The sequence below is a fragment of the Chiloscyllium punctatum genome, chromosome 31, assembly GCF_047496795.1.
Source record: "Chiloscyllium punctatum isolate Juve2018m chromosome 31, sChiPun1.3, whole genome shotgun sequence".
Lineage (NCBI taxonomy): Eukaryota > Metazoa > Chordata > Chondrichthyes > Orectolobiformes > Hemiscylliidae > Chiloscyllium > Chiloscyllium punctatum.
This window is the reverse complement of record NC_092769.1, coordinates 71,193,747-71,211,915: the sequence shown is the minus strand read 5'-3', so window position 1 is coordinate 71,211,915 and position 18,169 is coordinate 71,193,747. Positions and strand designations below refer to the sequence as shown.

Below are 18,169 nucleotides of genomic sequence, written 5' to 3'. Positions count from 1 at the left end.
ATATAAACCTGTTGGACTATAACCTGGTGTTGTGTGATTTTTAACTTTGTCCACCCGAGGTCCAACACCGGCATCTCCAAATCAGGTCCATCCTTGGCCTCCTCCACTGTCAGAGTGAGGCCGAATGGAAACTGGAGGACAACACTTCCTGCCATCCAGCCCAATGGCCTCAACATCGACTTCCCCAGCTTCAACATCCCTCCTGCCCCAGCCTTGTTCCATGTCTGGCCCCACCCCTCCTCCTCACCTCCCTACCTGTCCCTACTCACTTATCCACTTCACCCTTCCCAATGTCAATAACCCCCTAGAACATAGAACAATCCAGCACAGAACAGGCCCTTCGGCCCACGATGTTGTGCCGAACTTCTATCCTAGATTAAGCACCCATCCATGTACCTATCCAAATGCCGCTTAAAGGTCGCCAATGATTCTGACTCTACCACTCCCACGGGCAGCGCATTCCATGCCCCCACCACTCTCTGGGTAAAGAACCCACCCCTGACATCTCCCCTATACCTTCCACCCTTCACCTTAAATTTATGTCCCCTTGTAACACTCTGTTGTACCCGGGGAAAAAGTTTCTGACTGTCTACTCTATCTATTCCTCTGATCATCTTATAAACCTCTATCAAGTCACCCCTCATCCTTCGCCGTTCCAATGAGAAAAGGCCGAGAACTCTCAACCTATCCTCGTACGACCTATTCTCCATTCCAGGCACCATCCTGGTAAATCTTCTCTGCACCCTCTCCAAAGCGTCCACATCTTTCCTAAAGTGAGGCGACCAGAACTGCACACAGTACTCCAAATGTGGCCTAACCAAAGTCCTGTACAGCTGCAACATCACTTCACGACTCTTGAATTCAATCCCTCTGCTAATGAACGATAATACACCATAGGCCTTCTTACAAACTCTATCCACCTGAGTGGCAACTTTCAAAGATCTATGTACATAGACCCCAAGATCCCTCTGTTCCTCCACCTGACTAAGAACCCTACCATTAACCCTGTATTCTGCATTCTTATTTGCTCTTCCAAAATGGACAACCTCACACTTGGCAGGGTTGAACTCCATCTGCCACTCCTCAGCCCAGCTCTGCATCATATCTAAGTCCCTTTGCAAACGACAAATGCCCTCCTCACTGTCCACAACTCCACCTATCTTCGTATCATCTGCAAATTTACTGACCCACCCTTCGACTCCCTCATCCAAGTCATTAATAAAAATTACAAACATCCATCTAACACCATCCAATTTATCCTTGCCCCAGGCCCACCACCCTCCCTCTATATACTTCTGGGCTCCCTCCCCCAGCCCCCAGTCCTGACGAACTGCTCACTTTCCTGCTCCTCGGATGCAGTCGGAAAATATCTCACTGGGCAAATGCGGATTCTTTTCCAAAGAAGTTGGCGACGAGTCGTGGCTAAATACAAAAAAAACCGCTGGAGATCACAGAAGGGTCAGGCAGCGCCCGTGGAGAGAAACAAAGACAGAAGTTGCTGGAAGAGCTCTGCAGGTGCAGCAGCATCCATGAAGAGAAACCAGAGTTAGCGTTTCGGGTGACCTCTCACCCTTCCTCAGAACGTTAACTCTGATTTCTCTTTACCGAGGCTGCCAGACTTACTGAGCTTTACCAGCAACTTCTGTTTTTGTCCCTGATTTACAGCGTCCGCAGCTCTATCGGTTTCTATGGAGGGAGGGCGAGCTAACGTTTCGAGTCTAGATGACTCTTCATCAGACCTGATGTGAAGTGTGGAGGGGGGCAGAATTTACGCCACAGTTAGGGATGGAGGGATGTAAGAGTGCTGGGGGGAGAAAGGATGTTGATAGTTCAGATTAAGTTATCGGAATGTGAGAATGGCAGACTGGAAAAGGGGACAGACAGTCCGAATGGGGTGTGGGGGGGAGGGAGGATGTAACAAGCAAAGCCAGAAGGAATGTGCTCACAATTTGAAGGTGTTATAAAGTCCGTATTGAGTCCAGAAGACTGTAAACTGCCTAAGTCTGAGGATGAGATGTTGTTCCTCCAGTTTGCGCTGCATTGTAGCACGCTGAGGACAGACACGTGGGCATGTCAGCAGAACGCTGTGTTAAACTGACCAGCTACGGGAGGGTTGGGGGTCATGCTTGCGCATGGACCAGAGCTGTTCCGCAAAGCGTTGGCCCAGTCTGCGTGAGGTTTCTCCAATGCAGGGTAGGCCACCATTGGGTGTAGCAAATACAATCCACAAGATTGGAGGAGGTACAGATGGCTGTTTATCTAGAAAGCCTGGTTAGGCCCTTGGATGGTGAACAGGGAGGAGATGAAGGGCCAGGTGCACATTCTGCGGTTACATGGGAAGGTGCTGTGGGAAATGGTGGGGGAATGTGGATGCTCGAGGGATGGACGAGGGATGAGTCATATCATTTCTGCACTACTGCCATTGAGTAAGACCACCACCTTCAAAGGTTAAAACACTTTTTTTTTCAAAGGATCCACTCAATTTAGGAATTAACTTGAATGCACCTTCTGGCTGTATGAGGCAATGAGTCAATTCCTTGCCAGAAAACAGAAATTGCTGGAAAAGCTCAGCGGGTCTGGCAGCATCCTTGGAGAGAGAGCAGAGTTAACGTTTCAGGTCTAACTGACCCTTCCTCAGAAACTAAAAACAGCCACATGTTTCTGAGGAAGGGCCACTGGACCCAAAACGTTAACACTGATTTCTCTCCAACAGACCTGCTGAGCTGTTCCAGCGATTTCAGTTTTTGTTTCTGACTTCCAACAAGTGCCATTCTTTCAGTTTTTAGTCAATTCCTTGATTATGGATCCACACAGCGGTATCTCACTGTTCAGCAGCCAGCTTTCTCATCACTCCCAGTGACACAGTTTGAAACATTTTGAACACCTTCTCGACTCAATGAATATAGTCCACACGCTAAACTATGGGCAGTCTTGCATCAATGGTGAGGTGCAAAAACAGAAAAACGCAGGAAAAACTCAGCAGGTCAAGCAGCATCTGCAGAGAGAAAGCAGATTTAACATTAAGTTCTGAAGAAGGGAGAGGGAGAGTGTGATTGGGAGAGGGAGAGGGAGAGTGAGAGTGTGAGGGGGAGAGAGTGTGAGAAGGAGAGAGTGAGAGTGTGAGGGGAGAGAGAGAGAGGGAGAGAGTGAGAGTGTGAGGGGAGAGAGAGAGAGAGAGAGGGAGAGTGTGAGCGTGTGAGAGGGAGAGGGAAAGAGTGTGGGGGGAGAGGGAGAGAGTGTGAGAGGGAGAGGGACAGAGTGTGAGAGGGAGAGAGTGAGAGTGTGAGTGTGAGAGGGGGAGAATGTGAGTGAGGGTGAGGGGAGAGAGTGAGTGTGAGAGGGAGAGAGAATGAGGGGGAGAGGGAGAAAGTGTGAGAGGGAGAGAGTGAGAGTGTGAGTCTGAGAGGGAGAGAGTGTGAGAGAGAGAGAGTGAGAGTGTGAGTGTGAGAGGGAGACGGAGAGAATATGAGAGGAAGAGAGTGAAAGGGAGAGGGAGAGAGTGTGAGAGGGAGAGGGAGACAGTGTGAGGGGGAGAGGGTATGAGAGGGAGAGGGTGTGAGAGGGAGAGAGTGAGAGTGTGAGTGTGAGTGTGAGAGGGAGAGAGTGTGAGGGGGAGAGGGAGAAGGAGAGAGTGAGAGTGTGAGAGGGAGAGAGGGAGAGTGTGAGTGTGAGAGGGAGAGAGGGTGAGGGGGAGAGGGAGAAGGAGAGAGTGAGAGTGTGAGAGGGAGAGAGTGAGAAAGGGAGAGGGAGAGAGTGTGAGAGGGAGAGAGGGAGAGTGAGAGTGTGAGAGGGAGAGAGGGTGAGGGGGAGAGGGAGAAGGAGAGAGTGTGAGTGTGAGAGGGAGAGAGTGTGAGAGGGAGAGGGAGAGAGTGTGAGAGGGAGAGAGGGAGAGTGTGAGTGTGAGAGGGAGAGAGGGTGAGGGGGAGAGGGAGAAGGAGAGAGTGTGAGTGTGAGAGGGAGAGAGTGTGAGAGGGAGAGGGAGAGAGTGTGAGAGGGAGAGAGGGAGAGTGTGAGTGTGAGAGGGAGAGAGGGTGAGGGGGAGAGGGAGAAGGAGAGAGTGTGAGTGTGAGAGGGAGAGAGTGAGAAAGGGAGAGGGAGAGAGTGTGAGTGTGAGAGGGAGAGAGTGAGAAAGGGAGAGGGAGAGAGTGTGAGAGGGAGAGAGTGTGAGTGTGAGAGGGAGAGAGTGTGAGAGGGAGAGAGTGTGAGTGTGAGAGGGAGAGAGTGTGAGTGTGAGAGGGAGAGAGTGTGAGAGGGAGAGAGTGTGAGAGGGAGAGAGGGAGAGTGTGAGAGGGAGAGAGTGTGAGAGGGAGAGAGGGAGAGTGTGAGAGGGAGAGAGTGTGAGAGGGAGAGAGGGAGAGTGTGAGAGGGAGAGAGTGTGAGAGGGAGAGAGGGAGAGTGTGAGAGGGAGAGAGTGTGAGAGGGAGAGAGGGAGAGTGTGAGAGGGAGAGAGTGTGAGGAAGAAAGCAGAATTAACATTAAGTCCTGCAGGAGACTCCCTGAACCTAAAACATTAATTCTGCTTTCTGTCCAGAAGGTTTCTTTACCAACAATTTCTGTTTTTGTTTCTGATTCCCAGCATCCACATCTGTTTAGTTTTTACAAAAGCTCAGTAAACTATTTCTGCATTGGGACGAGGGGCCATTGCCAACAGGTTAAGGATCAAACCGGTAAGGAGTGAAACCAGGAAAGACTTCATTTATGACTCTATGTTAGGGTCCAGGTTACCTTCTTAATATATGTTGAGGGGGGTTTGGTCTAGTCCATGACACTCCCTATGTTCTATGTACCAACATACTTCACCCCATCTGCCACCTAACAACGCATTCCACCAATGGTGTTAATGAACTGCTAAAGTTCAACACTGGCCTCACAGTTTACAATTCTCCCAAGTTCGACCGTAGAATCTTACAGCACTGAGACAGGCCCTTCAGCCCAAACAGGTCCATGCCGACCAAAATGGCCGTCCACGCTAACCCCATGTCCCTGCACTTGGCACCTATCCTTCTAACCCTTTCCTATCCATGGATTTGTCCAAATGCCTTTTAAATGTTGTTAATGTACCCGCCTCAACCACTTCCTCTGGCAGCTCATTCCATCTGCGTACCCCCCTCTGGGTAAAAAAGTTGCCCCTCAGGTTCCCTTTTATTCTTTCCCCTCTCACCTCAAACTGATGCCCTCTAGTCCTCGATTCCCCGACCCTGGGAAAAAGACTGAGTGCATTCACCCTGTCCATGCCCCTCATGATCTATAAGGTTCCCCCCACCTCAGTCTCCTACGCTCTAAAGAAAAAAATCCTCACTTTCCCAACTTCTCCCTATAACTCAGACCGTTGAGTCCTGGCAACATCCTTGTAAATTTTGTCTGCACTCTTTCTAATTTAGTAACAGCCTTCCTTCTGCATCATCTGCAAACTCTCAAACTATGCCCGGCACACCAAGACCCAGACTACTTACATGCAAATCAGGGAGAACCAGGGTTCCGAATCCCTGGGAAACTCCAGCGCAAATCTTCCTCCAGCCCAGAAAGTATCCATTGATCCTTACTCTCTATTTCCTACTCCTCAGCCAAGTCCACGTTCCTTATGGCCCCTTAATATCATGGATCATAACTTTCTTCATAAGTCTGCTGTGTGGCACGCTATCATACACTTACTAGACGTACAGTACATCAACAGCATTACTCTTATCAATCCTCTCTGTCACACAGAATTATCGATTCCTTACAGTGTGGAAGCAGGCCATTCAGCCCACTGGGTCCACACTGACCCTCCAAACAGCAACCCACCCAGACCCATCCCCCCCCACCCCCATCCTATTTCTGTAATCCTACATTCCTCATGGCTAACGCATTCCTGAACACAATGGGCAACTTAGCATGGCCAGTCCACCTAACCTGCACATGGAGTCATTCAGCATGGAAACAGACCCTTCGGTCCAACTCATCCATGCTGACCCAGAGATCCTGAATTAATCTAGTGCCGTTTGCCAGCATTTGGCCCATACCCCCTTCAAACCCCTCCTATTTGGGACTCCAGCCAGATGCCTTTTAAATGTTGTAAATTGTACCAGCCTCCGCCACTTCCTCTGGCACCTCATTCCATACACGCACTACCCCCTGGCACGAAAACATTACCCCTTAGGTGCCTTTTAAATCACTTTGGACTGTGGGAGGAAACCTGTGCAGGCACAGAGAGAACGTGCAAGCTTCACAAAGACAAGGGTGGATTTGAACCCAGGTCCCTGGTACTGTGAGGCAGCAGTGCTAACCACTGAGCCAACTTGCTGTTACCTCAAAGTTTGGGAGAAGATTTTTAGCTCGGGTGCTCGTTGTTGTGGTTCTGTTCGCTGAGCTGGGAATTTGTCTTGCAAACATTTCGTCCCCTGTCTAGGTGACATCCTCAGTGCTTGGGAGCCTCCTGTGAAGCGCTTCTGTGCTGTTTCCTCCGGCATTTATAGTGGCCTGTCTCTGCCGCTTCCGGTTGTCAGTTCGAGCTGTCCGCTGTAGTGGCCGGTATATTGGGTCCAGGTCGATGTGTTTGTTGATAGAGTCTGTGGATGAGTGCTGTTACCTCTTCAAAAATAAACTCCAGTAAGTTAGTTAGATGCACTTTCTCCTTAACAAATTCATGTGACTCTGCTGAATCGATCTACATTTATCCACCTGACTATTAATTCTATCCCAATTAGAATTTGTTCCGTCACAGAAATTAACTAAAGTGACTCAAGAATACAGTTTCAAACTCTCTCAAACCTGATTTCTCAAAAAAAGATCCAGATTCTTCCTCCAAAATGAATGAATCCCTCATCTAGAAGGATCATGGAGTCATAACGTCATAGTGATGTACAGCACAGAAACAGACCCCTTGGTCCAACTTGTCCATGCCGACCAGATATCTCAAATTAATCGAGTCCCATTTCCCAGCACCCGGCCCATATCCCTCCAAACCCTTCCTATTCCTGTCCCCATCCAGATGCCTTTTAAATGTTGTCATTGTACCAGCCTCCACCACTTCCTCTGGCAGCTCATTCCATACACGTTCTACCTTCTGCATGAAAATGTTGGCCCTTAGGTCCCTTTTAAATTTTTCCCCTCTCACTCTATACCGATGCCGTCTAGTTCTGGACTCCCCCATCCCATGGAAAAGACCTTGTCTATTTACCCTACCCATGCCCCTCGTGATTTTATAAACCTCTACAAGGTCACTCCTAAGCCTCTGACGTTCCAGGGAAAAAGTGAGGACTGCAGAGGCTGGAGATCAGACTCGAAGGGTGTGGTGCTGGAAAAGCACTCAAGGATGCTGCCTGACCTGCTGTGCTTTTCCAGCACCACACTCTTCAAGTCTGATCTCCAGCATCTGCAGTCCTCACTTTTTCCAGGAGATACAGTCTCAGGTCTGTTCAGCCTCTCCCTGTAGCTCAAACCTTCCAACCCTGGCAACATCCTTGCAAATCTTTTCTGAACCCTTTCAGGTTTCACAACACCCTTCCTATAGGAGCACCTGTGTCTTCAACTATATCTATTTGAATCCAAATTCCTACAAGAATTCTGCCAAATGAGTATACAAGAAACAACTGGACATTGATTTGCTGGACTGAAATTCACATGAATTAATGTCAATATTTTGAATTTCCAAGTCATTCACATTTGAAATTTTTCTTTTTACAGACAAAGAAAGTAGGTGCAAGGGTAGGCCATTCGGCCCTTTGAGCCCACACCACCGTTCAATATGATCATGACTGATTGGGTTAGCAAATTTGCAGATGACACTAAGGTCGGTAGATTTGTGGATAGTGCTGAAGGATGTTGTAGGTTCCACAGGGACATAGATAAGCTGCAGAGCTGGGCTGCAAGGTGGGAAGTGGAGGTTAATGTGGAAGGAGCAACAGGAATGCAGAGTACTGGACTAATGGTAAGATTCTTTCTTGGTAGTGCAGCTGAGCAGAGAGATCTCGGTGTCCATGTACATAGATCCCTGAAAGTTGCCTCCCAGGTTGGTAGGGTTGTTAAGAAGGCAACGGTATGTCAGCTTTTATTGGTAGGGGGATTGAGTTTTGGAACCATGAGGACATGTGGCAGCTGTACTAAACTCTGGTGCGGCCGCGGCCGCACTTGGAGTACTGCGTACAGTTCTGATCACCGCATTATAGGGAGGATGTAGAAGCTGTGAAGGGTGCAAAGGAGATTTACTAGGATGTTGCCTGGTATGGAGGGAAGGTCTTATGAGGAAAGACTGAGGGACTTGAGGCTGCTTTCGTCAGAGAGAGGAAGGTTGAGAGGTGACTAACTGAGACATATAAGATAATCATATGGTTACATAGGATGGACAGTGACAGCCTTTTTTCTCAGATGGTGATGGCTAGCACGAGGAGACATAGCTTTACATTGAGGGATGATAGGTATAGGACAGATGTAGTTTCTTTACTCAGAGAGTAGTAGGAGTGTGAAACGCACTGTCTGCAACAGTAGTAGACTCGCCAACTTTAAGGGCATTTAAATGGTCATTGGATAAACATATGGATGATAATGGAATAGTGTAGGTTAGATGGGTTACAGATTGGTTCCACAGGTCAGCGCAACATCGAGGGCCGAAGGGCCTGTACTGTGCTGGAATGTTCTATTGTGCATTCTCAGTATCTTACTCCCACTTTCTCTCCATAGCCCTTGATTCCCCTCAGCTACAAGGGCTATGTCCAGCTTCCTCTTGAATGTATCTAACAAACTGGCCCCAATAGCTCCACATGGGAGAAGATTCCACAGGTTCACAACACCCGAGTGAACAAATTCTTCCTCATCTCAGTCCTGATGAAGGCCTTATGTCAGAAACTTTGATTCTCCTGCTTCTTGGTTCACGCGTAATGCTTTTCCAGCGCATACATTTCAACTCTGACTCTCCAGCATTTGTAGTCCTCACTTCCTCCTCATCTCAATCCAAAGTGCGTACCCCTTATTCGTAGACGGGGTGTTCTAGACTCCCCTGACATTTTCATAGAATCCCTACAGTGTGAAAACAGGCCATTCAGCCCAGCAAGTCCCTACTGACCCTCCAAAGAGCATCCCACCCAGACCCATCCCCATCTCTAATCTCTGTAACCCCACATTTCCCATGGCTAACCTACCTAACCTGCACATCCCTGGGCACTGTGGGACAATTTAGTACGGCCAATCCACCCTAACCTGCACATCCCTGGGAACTATGGGACAATTTAGCACGGCTAACCCACCCTAACCTGCACATCCCTGGACACTATGGGACAATTTAGCACGGCTAACCCACCCTAACCTGCATATCCCTGGACACTATGGGACAATTTAGCACGGCTAACCCACCCTAACCTGCACATCCCTGGACACTATGGGACAATTTAGCACGGCCAATCCACCCTAACCTGCACATCCCTGGGCACTATGGGACAATTTAGCATGGCCAATCCACCCTAACCTGCACATCCCTGGGCACTATGGGACAATTTAGCACGGCCAATCCACCCTAACCTGCACATCCCTGGGCACTATGAGACAATTTAGCACGGCCAATCCACCCTAACCTGCACATCCCTGGACACTATGGGACAATTTAACATGGAGAAAGTGAGGACTGCAGATGCTGAAGATCAGAGCTTAAAAATGTGTTGCTGGAAAAGCGCAACAGGTCAGGGAGCATCAAAGGAGCAGGAGAATCGACGTTTCAGGCATAAGCCTGAAGAAGGGCTTATGCCTGAAACATCGATTCTCCTGCTCCTTTGATGCTGCCTGACCTGCTGCGCTTTTCCAGCAACACATTTTTAAGCCACAATTTAACATGGCCAAACCACCCTAACTTGTACATTTTTGGAGTGTGCGAGGAAACCCATGCAGACACAGGGACAACATGCAAACTCCACAGAGACTGTCGCCCAAGCAAGGGATTGAACCTGGCACTGTGAGGCAGGAGAGCCGCCCTCTTGTATATATCTAATGAACCGGCCCCAACAGCTTCTGGGGGGTGAGAATGCCACAGGCTCACATCTCTCTGAGAGAAGCAATTCTTCCTCATCCCTTGTGGTCGTAGATTCGTTTGCAGAGCTGGTGTGCGTGTTTTGCAGATGTTTTGTCGCTTCACTGGGTCACATCGTCAGTGTGTCTTCAATACCGTGTTGGTGGTCTGTCCCGCCTGATATTTACGTATCTCTCCCTACAGCGTATTCATAGACTGTGACCTCTAGTTCTGGACTTCCTTGACCTTTTGTTCCTTTCCACATTCTTCTTATGCGCGAGTATGTGTGTGTCCCAATCACCGCGTTCCCTGATGTTATGGGAGGTTTCAGGGAAAATCCACCCCAGCCCCTTCGATTTTAACGGGTTGTTTCTGACTCACTCTGTTTCTTTCCACACGCAGACAGACAGCAGTGGGACTTGTGACTACGCTGGCCCGGATTGGATCCACGGTAGCACCCATTGTAAGGCTGACAGGGGATTATGTACCTTTTCTGCCGCTGGTTATATATGGTGGAATGGCAATAGTAGCAGGTGCAGCTGCCCTCTTCCTAACGGAAACACTGAACATGGCTTTACCAGACACGATTCACAAAGTGGAATGCAGGCAGGTGAGACTAGTTTAGATTAGATCCCCTACAGTGTGGAAAACAAGCCCTTCAGCCCAAGAAGTCCACACTGACCCTCCGAAGAGGAACCTACCCAGACCCATTTCCCTCTGACTAGTGCACCTAACACTATGAGGCAATTTAGCACAGCCAATTCATCCGACTTGCACGTCTTTGGACTGTGGGAGGAAACTGGAGCACCCGGAGGAAACCCACGCAGACAATGTGCAAACTTCACACAGACAGTTGCCCGAGGCTGGAATCGAACCCGGGTCCCTGGTGCTGTGAGGCAGCAGTGCTAACCAGTGAGCCACCGTGCCGCCCCAAGTTAGGGAAATGACAGCTGCCATTCACCTTATCTATGCCCCTCATGATTTTAAAAACCTCCATAAGGTCAACCCTCAACTTCTGATGCTCCAATAAAAAGCATCCCAGCCTCTCCTTATAACCCAAGCCCTCTATCATTCCTGGCAACATCCTAGTGAATCTCTTCTGAACCCTCTTCCACTCAATGATATCCTTTCAGTAACCACCTAGTTTATGATCAGCATGAGTCTATAGCAGCAGCATGCACAATCTTATTAGAAACTAGTCCATGGATCATCATAGCAATTACTAGTCTTCATTTCTCATCCAGAAAGGATCAACATGCAAAACAGGTATCGTGGGTTACACAAATTACCTTTAATTAGGCTGCTTATTCAGAAATCTTACGGACAACCAAGTACTGAAACACCGATTTAAACTTTATTGCGTGCAGCAACCAAAATGAGATACTTAAGTCAGCAAGGTAAGCCTCACAACTCCACCTGGCTATTACACGATTAATGGTGACACTTAGCTAAGATTTCACCAACATTGTCCGTCTTTGGAAGTGTCCAGGGTTCAATCCTTATACAGTGTGGTCCTTTGAGGTTCTGTACTGAATTGTTCTAGTGCTGGATTCATATACAATTTTCTGCCTTTCAGGTTTGTAGTGTGAGATTATTGATGATTCAAGAGATGCTTTCATCCCCAACACTAGTTACAGTTCTGGACACCTCAACTCTGTAATTTGCCTTCTTCTCAGAAGTAGCTCCCCTGTTCCGTGTTACATTTGGAGTTAACTGTCTATTTAAAACACAGCTATTTTCCACAGTTAATCCCCGCATTATATTTAATGGTAAGGCCCTAGGGTGGATTGCTGAACAAAGAGACCTTGGAGTTCAGGTTCATAGTTCCTTAGAGTCGTAGGTGGACAAGCTGGTGAAGAAGGTGTTTGGTATGTTTGCCTTTATTGGTCAGAGTTTTGAGTACAGGAGTTGGGTGATCATGTTGTGTATAGGACATTGGTTAGGCCACTTTTGGAATACAGCATTCAATTCTGGTCCCAGCTATAGGGAGGATGTTGTGAAACTTGAAAGGGTTCAGAAAAGATTTACAAGGATGTTGCCAGGGTTGGAGGATCTGAGCTACAGGGAGAGGTTGAATAGACTGGGGCTGTTTTTCTTGGGATGTCAGAGGCTGAGGGGTGACCTTATAGAGGTTTATAAAAATCATGAGGGGTATGGATTGATTAAATAGACAAGGTCTTTTCACTGGGATGGGGAAGTCCAGAACTAGACAGCATGGATTTAGGGTGAGAGGGGGAAAAAAATTTAAAAGGGACCTAATGTACAGCTCAGGTGAATTGGCTATGCTAAATTGCCCATAGTGTTAGGTGCACTTGTCAGAGGGAAATGGATCTGGGTGGGTTACGCTTCGGAGGGTCGGTGTGGATTGGTTGAGCCGAAGGGCCTGTTTCCACACTGTAGGGAATCTAATCTAATCTAATCTAATGGGCAACTCTTTCACACAGAGGGTGGTGTGTGTGCGTGGAATGAGCTGCCTAGGGAAGTGGTGGAGGCTGGTACAATGACAACATTTAAAAAGCACCTGGATGGGGACATGAATAGGAAGGGTTTAGACAGGCTTAGAACTGCTTTGGTGTATTCTGTCCTGATGTAAATTGTCTGCTCAGGAAAGAAGTCCAAGTTGAATCATTAAAACCGTTCAAAAAAACAGTCACGTAACCAGTACTCCTGGGAGAATCAGTTCAGTTAATTTCAGCGGTGGAAATAATTCTAATTGGGATAGAATTAATAGTCAGGTGGATAAATGTAGATCGATTCAGAAGAGTCACCATGGATTTGTTAAGGTAAAAATGCATCTAACTAACTTGCTGGAGTTTTTTTTTGAAGAGGGTAACAGCAAGGTGACTCGGTGGTTAGCACTGCTACTTCACAGTGCCAGGGACCTGGGTTCAATTCCACCCTCGGGTGACTGCTGTGTGGAGTTTGCACGCTCTCCCCATGTCTGCACAGGTTTCCTCCCATGTCCAAAGAGATTTAAAAGGGACCTAAGGGGCAACTTTTTCACACAGAGGGTGGTGTGTGTATGGAATGAGCTGCCAGAGGAAGTGGTGGAAGCTGGTATAATGACAACATTTAAAAGGCACCTGGATGGGGACAGGAATAGGAAGGGTTTGGAGGGATATGGGCCAAATGGGACTAGATTGATTTAGGATATCTGGTTAGTATGCACGAGTTGGACCGAAGGGTCTGTTTCCATACTGAATGACTCCATGTGCAGGTTAGGTGCACTGGCCATGCTAAGTTGCCTACAGTATTTAGGATTGTGCAGATTTGGTGAATTAGCCATGGGAAATACAGGGTTACAGAAATAGAATGGAGGCTGTGTGTGGGATGCTCTTTGGAGGGTCAGTCTGTGCCCGATGGGCTGAATGGCACTTTTCAATGACAGCGGTGCAAGAGATGTAGAAGAAGGTCTTTTTTCCCCCCAAAGTAGGGGAGTCCAAAACTAGAGGGCGAGGTTTAAGGTGAGAGGCGAAAGATGTACAGAGGAACCTTGATTAGCCGAATATCAATTATCCGAATATTGGATTATCCGAAGGAGATCTCGAAGTCCTGATAGAAACATTACATTAAAGACATGTTTGCAACAGTGATCGCATCTTTTGTTTACAGTGATTAAACAGGCACCATCTGCAAATGACTGACTGCCCGCCCTCTCTCACTCCCCACACTTTCCCTGGAGTTCTATGTAGGAATGCACCCTAAACACCCCCGGTCCCCAGATAATCTCTCCGACATTGTCCTCTACAGGGCAAAGGTGGAAGCTGTCAAGAAGTTGCAGTAAGAAATTCTGTGTGTGCGCGCTATTTGGAGACTTACCCCACAAAGGCAGCAATAGCAGCAGTCTGGTTGTTGGCCTCCAGTCTGGCTGCCCTGGAGGGGGGGGGGGGGTGGCGGGCGGAGGTGGCCGGGGGGAGTGGCGCATGGGGGGGGGGGGGGGTGGAGCTGGACAGGGTTGGAGAGGTCAGGCGGGGGGTGGTGTTGGACTGGTTTGGGGGAGGGGGCGTTGTTGGGGTGGGAGGGGGCGGTGTTAGGCGGGAGCAAGAGCGGGGGCAGTGTTGGACGGGGCGGGGCCGCACGCGCTGTGTGCTGCTGCAGTCTCCTGAACGGGGAGCGGACTTTAAAAACTCCAAGCCCCAGAGGAAGGGTGTTTAATCAATTAACCGAATAATCGATTGTCCGAACGAAATAGTGCCTGCCCATCTCATTCGGACAATCGAGGTTCCTCTGAAAAAGGAACTTTTTCACGCAGAGGGTGGTGCATGTATGGAATGAGCTGCCAGAGGAAGCAGTGGAGGCTGGTACAATTGCAACACTTAAAAGGCATCTGGATGGGTACATGAATAGGATGGGTTTAGAGGGACGGGGGCCAAATGCTGGCAAATTGGACTAATTTAGGATATCTGGTCAGACAAGCTGGACCGAAGGGTCTGTTTCCGTGCTGTACATCTCTATGACTCAGGAAGTTTTAATTGCCCATTTGTCAAACCATGTTACCTCCTGTCTCCCATGAAACAGTTTGTTTGGGTTGTTTCAATTCCCTCTTCCCAGGGATGGTCAATTCACATTTTAATTCCTTTATACCAGCTTCTCCTTGCCCCTTTCATCTCAAGAAATGCTTTATTCAAGAGAAAGTTATTGCTGATTCTTTCAGTCCATAAAATTATTAAAGTTTACATTGTAACATAGGGCGCCACCAATAATTATGTCTAAAAACATAAACTACTCATCAAATTTAAATACCTCAGTAACTTGATTTAGAAGGAGAGGCTGATAGGCAGGGAATTGTTTCCCCTAGAATGTAGGAGACTGAGGGGGTGACCTAGGACATAGAACATTACAGCGCAGCACAAGCCCTTCAGCCCTCAATGTTGCACCGACCTGTCAAACCGACCTGAAGCCCATCTAACCTACCCTATTCCATGTACGTCCATATGCTTGTCCAATGACTACTTAAATGTACTTAAAGTTGGCGAATCTACTAACGTTGCAGGCAAAGCATTCCATACCCTTACTACCCTGAGTAAAGAAACTCCCTCTGACATCTGTCCTATATCTATCACCCCTCAATTTAAAGCTATGCCCCCTTGTGCTCGCCGTCACCATCCTTGGAAAAAGGCTCCTCCTGTCCACCCTATCTAACCCTCTGATTATCTTATATGTCTCTATTAAGTCACTTCTCAACCTTCTTCTCTCTAATGAAAAAAGCCTCAAGTCCCTCAGCCTTTCCTTATAAGACCATCCCTCCATACCAGGCTACATCCTGGTAAATCTCCTCTGCACCCTTTCCAAAGCTTCCACATCCTTCTTATAATGCGGTGACCAGAACTATACACAATATTCCAAGTGCGGCCACACCAGAGTTTTGTACAGCTGCATCATGGTTCCTTATAGAGGTTTATAAAATCGTGAGAGGCATTGATCAGGTAGATAGCCAACAGCTTTGCCCATAGTAGGGGAGCCTAAAACTAGAGGGCATAGGTTAAGGTGAGAGGGGAGACATTCAAAAGGGTCCAGAGGGACAATTTGTTCACACAGAGGGTGGTGAGTGTCTGGAACAGGCTGCCAGAGGTAGTGGTGGAGGTGAGTACAGTTTGGTCATTTAAGAAACATTCGGACAGGTCCATGGATGGGATAGGAATGGAGGGATATGGACAAAGCGCAGGGCAAATGGGAATAGTTTAATTGTGAAAACTGGACAGTAAGAGCAAGTTGAGCCGAAAGGGCCTATTTCCATGCGATAAACCTCTATAACTCCACTAGTTCGATAAATTACTTTTGGAGTACATTTTTTCCTGTTATGTAGACAAACACAACAGTCATTTCTCCACTTGGAATGAAAGACGTTGATGCTTAATAACGTGTGTTAAGGAAGAATACTGCCCAAACTACCAGGAGAATGCAAATAATACTCTGCTCTCTTTCATCCCTGTGTAACACAATAAAGGATGCACTGTCTGGGGCGAACTAAGGAAGTTAACTAATGAAGTATCTGAACTAAAAGATGAACAATCCCACAAAGATTGGTGGTAGACCAGAAGACTGAGGAACAGGTAGAATGCAGCAAAGGATGACTAAAAATAGGGAGACATTACAATATGAGAGACAACTGGCAAGCAATATAAAAACTAACAATAAGAGCTTCTGCAAGTATATGAAAAGGAAGTGAGTGGCTCAATTAGACATCAGCCCCTTAGATGATTAATCTGTGAACTAGTCATGGAAGTAAGGACATTGCAGAGACTTTGAAGAAGCATTTTGTATCTGCCCTCATGGTAGCAGACAAAAGAAAATGACAAGAATAGTAGAAAATCAAGAGGAAAGTGGAGAGAGAAACTTAAAACAATTACTATCCCGAGGGAAAACGTACCACAGACTCTCAGGACGAGGGCTGACAAAGCCCCCTGGACACAATGGGCGAAACACTTAAGTCTTAACATAACTGGATGCAGATACAGTGACTGTATCGGGTGTAATCGTAGAAACATTTCCTAGATTTATACCAAAGTCCCAGCAGACTGAAAAACACAAATGTTACACCCGTAATTCCACAGAATCTATACAATGTGGAAACAGGCCATTCGGCCCGACAAGTCCACACTGACCCTCCAAACAGCATCCCATCCGTAACCATCCCCCTACCCTTTCCAAGTGACCCTACATTTCCCAATGGCTAATGCATCTAACCTACACATCCTTGGGCACTATGGGACAATTTAGCATGGCCAATCCCCCCTAACCTGCACATCCCTGGGCAGTATGGGACAATTTAGCACGGCCAATCCCCCCTACCTGCACATCCCTGGGCATTATGGGACAATTTAGCATGGCCAATCCACCCTAACCTGCACATCTTTGGGCTGTCAGAGGAAACCAGAGCATCCCAAGGAAACCCACGCAGATATAGGGAGAACATGCAAACTCCACACAGTCACCTGAGGGGGCTTGTGCCTTATTGGTCTGGGCAGATGATTCTCCTTTAGGATGTTGTTCATTATTGACATGCAAGAGGTTCTGGTTTCAAATTCCAGATGAGCTCTCATTTCTCACCTTTATTTTTAGGGTGGCACGGTGGTCTAGTGGCTAGCACTGCTGCCTCACAGCGCCAGGGACCTGGGCTCGATTCCAACCTTGGTTGACTGTCTGCGTGGAGTTTGCAAGTTCTTCCCATGTCTACGTGAGTTTCCTCCTACTGTCCAAACATGTGGGTGGGTTGGCCATGCTACATTGTCCCATAGTGCCCAGGGATGTGCAGGTTAGGGTGGATTGGCCGTGCTACATTGTCCCATAGTGCCCAGGGATGTGCAGGTTAGGGTGGATTGGCCGTGCTAAATTGTCCCATAGTGCCCAGGGATGTGCAGGTTAGGGTGGATTGGCCATGCTAAATTGTCCCATAGTGCCCCAGGGATGTGCAGGTTAGGGTGGATTGGCCGTGCTAAATTGTCCCATAGTGCCCAGGGATGTGTAGGTTAGGGTGGATTGGCCGTGCTAAATTGTCCCATAGTGCCCAGGGATGTGTAGGTTAGGGTGGATTGGCCGTGCTAAATTGTCCCATAGTGCCCAGGGATGTGCAGGTTAGAGTGGATTGGCCGTGCTAAATTGTCCCATAGTGCCCAGGGATGTGCAGGTTAGGGTGGATTGGCCCGTGCTAAATTGTCCCATAGTGCCCAGGGATGTGCAGGTTAGGGTGGATTGGCCGTGCTAAATTGTCCCATAGTGCCCAGGGATGTGTAGGTTAGGGTGGATTTGCCATGCTAAATTGTCCCATAGTGCCCAGGGATGTGCAGGTTAGGTGATGAAGCAGAGTAGCTGGTATTGGACTGGGGTGAACAAAGGTAGGTGACTTAGCCAAGAGAAATGCACGATCAGGGGTTGGGTTTGAGTGGGATGCTCTTCGAAGGGTTGATGCAGACTTGAAGGACCAATTGGCCTGCATCTGCACTGCAGGGATTCGGAAAAGATAGATAGCAGGAAACAACAAAGCAGCTGTTTGTCACTGGCAAAATGCATATTTAACTATTAAGTTAAGTAGTAATGGGACATTGCGATCATGATACAATAATGTGCAATCAGGACAGTTTTGTGCAAAAGGAAATTGGATGGATAAAGGGGATCAAGTGATGCAATATGTTTTGGATTTGCAAGTGGTATTCAAAACAGTGTCTCATAAACAACTACTACACTAGGCAAGAGGTC

General features: G+C 47.9%; 1 pseudogene; it reads left to right on the top strand.

Annotated features, from left to right (window-relative positions):
• The window catches only part of LOC140457183 (solute carrier family 22 member 6-A-like), a 56,925-nt pseudogene extending 39,872 nt beyond the window's left edge, over positions 1-17,053 (top strand).
• The last annotated feature ends 1,116 nt before the right edge of the window (positions 17,054-18,169 follow it).